Genomic DNA, 6,725 nt, shown 5'->3' with positions numbered 1-6,725 from the left:
GGTCGTGGTCGCGGTGGACTGCTTGGGCAGTGACGACGTGAGGGAGTAGGTTGAAGCTGCGAGGAAGATGAAGCAGGAGGTCGTCGGAACAGGCGGTCGATGGGGGAGTTCCGCTGGTTTGGGTGGTGGTTATGGCGTGGAGGTGACGGGGTGGTTTGATGGTGGTGTTTTGGACTGGTTCAGTTGACGACGATTATGGAGGAGGCAGAAGCTGCGGTGGTGGTGTTTGGTTGGTGGTTTGGGCAGTGGCTTTATGGTGGTTCCGGCAGCTGGGGCGACGAATGGAGTTGGTGGTTATGGTGGTGAGGCAGAAGAGGGTTATGGGGTTGGTCACGGTGGTTGATGAAGAAGAACGTGAAGCTGTCGCTGCTGCTCGACGGGGAAATTTGGAAAGGTGGAGGTTACGGGTAGTGTCGTTTGGGTGGTGACGACGTCGGGGTTGTTGATGGGTTTGGACGTGGGGGAAGTAGGGTTCCGTTTTTCTTCCTTCTATGGTTTTCTTTCTTTCTTCTTTATGAAGAAGAAAGATGAACAGTAGTTCCCCCCTCTCCAAATTCAAAAGTCCTCCTGTTCAAAATGTTTTTGTCCGTGTTTTGTAATGGGTTTGCCAAGAAAAATGAGTCCCACGCGTGGTGGGGTTCGAGACTTATGTCCCCCACGCGTGGTGGGGTTTCCCATGTGTCCTGGACTCGGTTTATTATGGGATAGGTCCGAAAATTAGGCCTAAAACCGGGTAGTTTGAACCCGAATATTATTCTTTTGTCCGGACCCGAGAAATAGGAACACGTTGCTTAACTAGTCCTATGTAAGCAAAATAACTACAAAAAATAAGACTAGTATTTAAACAAAACTATATCTTTTTAAATATTTTTCAAGATTTAAAATAGCTACAAATTCGTTTTTTTAAATATTAAGATAAATTATGAGGTAATATTTTTTTGTATTTTTCAAAGTTAAAATGACTATAAAACCTTAATAAAACTATTTTTTTTTTGTAATTTTCGAAATTACATAAAGTACAAAAAATAAAGTGCAATTTTTGTATTTTTCAAGTTTATGAGAGATACATAAACTAAAATTTATATATATATTTTTTGAAATTTTTCTTTTTGCAACGAAATAAAGTAAAAATAGTTAAAATAGCTATACTAGACCCAATTTTACATATTCACGCAAAAAATATGAAAATTCTCGGGGAGGGTAAAAAATCACGTGCTTACAGCTGCCCCTCTTTGACTGGAAACACGAAGAGTTTTCCGACAAAGAACGACTAGACGTGTTTTCGACCCGACCATTACTTGGACGGACTACACTTAAGGAAAGGGAGGGAATGTGACCGAGCCCTGGTATCTGAGCTGCCTACATATCCTTGGTTATACAGGAATCAGGCCACGTGTAGTTCGAAATGAGAGATGGTAAAGTGTACCGAGGTGAAGAGCCGATCGAGGTGTCGTTCCGTTGAGGTTCCGGTCCGCGGTCCTGTCATTACAACAACAAAAATTAAAACTGAAAAAGACTAACTAAGCCTATCAGCTACTAGTTACAAGGATTCCTATCTTTAAGTCTTCTGAAACTTGGTCTTGAGTCTTGAATGGTGCTTCATACAGACTTTGGATCTGAACCTTGATACTTGCTAGTTGTAGGTGCTAGTTCTTGAGCAGACCACATTTGTTCTCCACTTCCGTATTTTTCTCTTTTTTTGTTTTTCTCTTTTCTTGTTCTTCTTCTTTTCTTTTTCTTTTATGTTGTGTCCAGCTTTTGTCGGCCATCTCAGATGTTGACTCGCATTCTTGAGGCGAGCTTCTGCTATTTATAACTTGGTTGAATGCTGGGGATTTTTGTTGTAACCTTCTACCTTCCGGTGGGGTTACTGATTTCCAAAATCTACAGTATAAGACTAAAAAGGTATTCCTCTTGTTATACAGGTGGGCGCCTGAAAAGAAATTTAAAGACTGAAAAGTATTCCACTCGTTATGTAGGTGGGTGCATGATTTCAACACTTGAAAAGTAAAAACTGAATGTATGCCTCTGTTATTATGGGCGGGCTCCCAATTTCAACACTTGAAAGTAAAGACTGAAATGTATTCCTCTCGTTATACAGGTGGGTGCCTGGATTTAGGAAAATGACTCTTTTTTTCAAAATGTTTTTTTTTAGTATCTTAGGAGAAAGATTCATCAGACTAAGATTTTGATCCTAGGAGAAGGTTCGTCAGACTAGGTCTCTATCTTAGGAGAAAAATTCGTCAGACTAAGATTTTGATCCTAGGAGAAGGTTCATCAGACTAGGTCTTGTTTTTTGGTATCTTAGGAGAAAGATTCATCAGACTAAGATTTTGATCCTAGGAGAAGGTTCGTCAGACTAGGTCTCTATCTTAGGAGAAAAATTCATCAGACTAAGATTTTGATCCTAGGAGAAGGTTCATCAGACTAGGTCTTGTTTTTTGGTATCTTAGGAGAAAGATTCATCAGACTAAGATTTTGATCCTAGGAGAAGGTTCGTCAGACTAGGTCTCTATCTTAGGATTAAAATTCGTCAGACTAAGATTTTGATCTTAGGAGAAGGTTCATCAGACTAGGTCTTTTCTTTTTGTTATCTTAGGAGAAAGATTCATCAGACTAAGATTTTGATCCAAGGAGAAGGTTCATCAGACTAGGTCTTTTCTTTTTGTTATCTTAGGAGAAAGATTCATCGGACTAAGATTTTGATCCTAGGAGAAGGTTCGTCAGACTAGGTCTCTATCTTAGGAGAAAAATTCATCAGACTAAGATTTTGATCCTAGGAGAAGGTTCATCAGACTAGGTCTTGCTTTTTGGTATCTTAGGAGAAAGATTCATCAGACTAAGATTTTGATCCTAGGAGAAGGTTCATCAGACTAGGTCTCTATCTTAGGAGAAAAATTCGTCAGACTAAGATTTTGATCCTAGGAGAAGGTTCATCAGACTAGGTCTTGCTTTTTTGGTATCTTAGGAGAAAGATTCATCAGACTAAGATTTTGATCCTAGGAGAAGGTTCATCAGACTAGGTCTCATTTTTTGGTATCTTAGGAGAAAGATTCATCAGACTAAGATTTTGATCCTAGGAGAAGGTTCATCAGACTAGGTCATTTTCGTTTTTTGGTTATCTTAGGAGAAAGATTCATCAGACTAAGATTTTGATCCTAGGAGAAGGTTCATCAGACTAGGTCATTTTTTGTTTTTTGGTTATCTTAGGAGAAAGATTCATCAGACTAAGATTTTAATCCTAGGAGAAGGTTCGTCAGACTAGGTCTCTATCTTAGGAGAAAAATTCGTCAGACTAAGATTTTGATCCTAGGAGAAGGTTCATCAGACTAGGTCATTTTTTGTTTTTTGGTTATCTTAGGAGAAAGATTCATCGGACTAAGATTTTGATCCTAGGAGAAGGTTCGTCAGACTAGGTCTCTATCTTAGGAGAAAATTCGTCAGACTAAGATTTTGATCCTAGGAGAAGGTTCGTCAGACTAGGTCTTGTTTTTTTGGTATCTTAGGAGAAAGATTCATCGGACTAAGATTTTGATCCTAGGAGAATGTTTAACAACCACTTAGGAGGAAATGCATCTCCTATGGGTAAAACATAAACTTAGGAGGAAATGCGTCTCCTATGGGTAAAAATGAACTTAGGAGGAAATGCATCTCCTATGGGTGAAACTTAAACTTAGGAGGAAATGCGTCTCCTATGGGTAAAACTTAAACTTAGGAGGAAATGCATCTCCTATGGGGGAAACTAAAACTTAGGAGGAAATGCGTCTCCTATGGGTAAAACTTAAACTTAGGAGGAAATGCATCTCCTATGGGTGAAACTAAATTAGACTTAGGAGGAAATGCGTCTCCTATGGGTAAAACTAAAACAAACTTAGGAGGAAATGCATCTCCTATGGGTGAAACTAAAACGAACTTAGGAGGAAATGCATCTCCTATGGGTAAAACTAAAACAACCTTAGGAGGAAATGCATCTCCTATGGGGTGAAACTAAAACGAACTTAGGAGGAAATGCATCTCCTATGGGTAGAACTCTAATGATTTCAAACTAGGAAGTGCGTCTCCTATTAATGAAACCTTCGCTTTTTTTTTTTTGAATTATTTACTTACCTGTGTTGTCTTCCCTCGAAACTGTTGGGGATTATTTAGATGGGAATGACTTTCCTTTTCTTTTTCTTTTGTTTTTTTTTATCTTTTTATTCTTTTTGTTTTTCTTTTTATTATTCTTTTTTTATTCCTTTTTTGTTTTGTTTTTGCATAGCTTCTTCCTTCAAAGACTAACTCCCTTGATTTACTTACCTGTTGGGGGGTAAAATGTTATCAGCTGAGGGTACCTGACTTCCAGAAAATTTTCTAAATGGAAGGAAAATTTTCTGCCCCAGTTTGATAATATCCCTTGTGGCATGCGTTTCTGCATCAATGCCATTTCCTTTACCTGTTTCAAATCAAACAAAATTTGTTAGTTTAAAACATGGTGGTTGGCTGTGATACTCCTATTGGGATGGCTTTTCCTTTTCTCCTTCCTTGCTCTGCATTCAGCGACTTGTTGGGGATGATATTATGTGCTGGGGATAATCTCTTCCTGCTGGGGATATCCCTCTTCTTTTGTGGCATAGCTTGGAAACTGGCATTTCCCCGACCTTTTAGTCTAGTATGGATTTTGCCGAATCATGCTCACTGCTCTCCTTGCTTTGTTCACGGGCCTTGTCTTTGAGGTTTATAACCTTGGTTTTGGCAAGGATATCCCTCTTGACGCTCGTCAATCCTTTTGTCAATTCCCTTTTGCTGGGGAGATCTTTATTGACACTGGCCTCGCGTTTGTTCCTTGCTGACTATACCATTTGGATGTACTAGTCAGATCTCATCTTGAAAAGCTGATGGCATATTTGAAGTCATTTCATACTTGTTCTGGCCCGACAGACTCTATTGGGGAATTTTTCTATGAAAGGAGAAAGATAAAAGAAACAAAATAAAAGACAAAGGAAACGAATGACTCTTTTACAAAAGAAACTATAAATAAAAATCTATCAAACGCAGATACCGACTCTAATGGCCATGACATGCGTATGTGGCCTATCCTCTGCCGTCAATCATCTTTTAAGATCTTCAATTGGCGATTTCCCCTCTGATTCTCAATCTTATTCGACTTGTAGTTCCCGAAGGGTTTTCACTATCAAGTCTCTCTCATTTTTGGGTTCTTCTCTCAGCTTTCATCGCCTTATGGTGCCTGTGAAGGTTTTCACCAATAAGACTCTCTCGTTTTATATCTCTCTCCAGCTGGGGATTTGGAGTGTTGCTGGTATGACTCTTTCTGTTGGAGATTAGAGTCCTTTCTGCTGTGGAACAGAATGTTATGTTCGCCGGTAAGACTCTTCATTTGTCTGACTTGGCATTTTTTGAAAACTGATCAGAAGGTCTTTCTTTGGACCGTAATGTGGGTTTTTGGATAGGGCTAGAAAAAAAAAGGGTATTAAATGCTCAAAAAATGCATTAGTTTTGGGTTATTAGTTACAACCTTCGGAATTATATTTATTTACAACGACCGCAACCTCTGCCCCAGTTTCTTGCTTGGGGATATCTTAATTGTTTTTTTTTTCATTTTTCAAAATTATGACCGAACCGTGAAGTGCCTACGTATCCTCTTTGAGGAATCAGGTCAAACGTAGTTCCCAATTCCTCTGTTTTCATTGTGACTTTCTTTTCACTCATTTCTTATCTTTCTTTTCTTTTTTTCTTTTGATTTTTTTTTCTTGTTTTTTGTTGTTTTGCTATTCTCTCTTTTTTTTATCTTCCATGTTCGCATCTTCTAGTCGTTGCTACTGATTCCGAATGAGGGGTATGAAAGAAAAAATAAATAAGGCTCAACAGGGGTAACAAAGGATAAAGTGTTTAGGTAGCAGAACAAAATGCCTTCGTCATTCCAGTCTTTAAAACATGCCAAGTGCAAACAACACAATTTAAACTTGTAGTCCCTTCTGATGGTGCTGGACTTGACAATTATGTTAAACGTCTGTTTGTTCATTTGTCACTTCTAAAGTACCGTTGGGTGACACTCTCTTTCTCATTATTGTGAACGAACCTCATGCCAATTTGGCGAATCTTGCTTTTAAACGGTTTTCTTTTTGTTTAACTTGCCTCAGTTCTACATGACTCGAGCTCTGAATAATCTCAAACCGTCCTTATTTTCTTTAAATGGATTGATCGCCTTTCTGGGGTTTTATGATTAACTTTAAAGACTAGGCCCAAACTGTGCGCGCAGGTCACGTCCCTAGAATCGGCATGGAATCACAAAATGATAAAAGGACTAAACAAAAAGATGACTGAAAATAAATAGAAGATCGGATTTTGTATTAGAGTACCGGTGAAATGGTTTGAAAAAATAAAAACAAATCGGAATAAAAATCCTAAACATCTGGACAAAACTTAAACAAACTGATATGACAAAAGGAAAAAATAAGAAGGTTTGACACAGGACAAAATCCACATTACAATCTTAATAAACCGGACATCAGAAATGACAACAAAATAAGCCACCAACTGCTTCTTTCTTGTTAACCAAGGAACGGAGCGTCCTTCCATTTTATCAAACGTGGCATCGTAGCCACTGAGCTTTGCATTAGTATTGCAATGACTTCAATATCATTATCCTTAATCAACAAGTTCCCAATAGGACTCAAATGCTTCTGTCATCAGGCCTGATCCCCGCAGAGTGTGCATCATGAGGTGCA

Source organism: Nicotiana tabacum, chromosome 11 (genome assembly GCF_000715075.1).
Source record: "Nicotiana tabacum cultivar K326 chromosome 11, ASM71507v2, whole genome shotgun sequence".
In the NCBI taxonomy this organism is placed as follows: Eukaryota; Viridiplantae; Streptophyta; class Magnoliopsida; order Solanales; family Solanaceae; genus Nicotiana; species Nicotiana tabacum.
The sequence above is the reverse complement of the archived record's forward strand: the minus strand, read 5'-3'. Positions refer to the sequence as shown.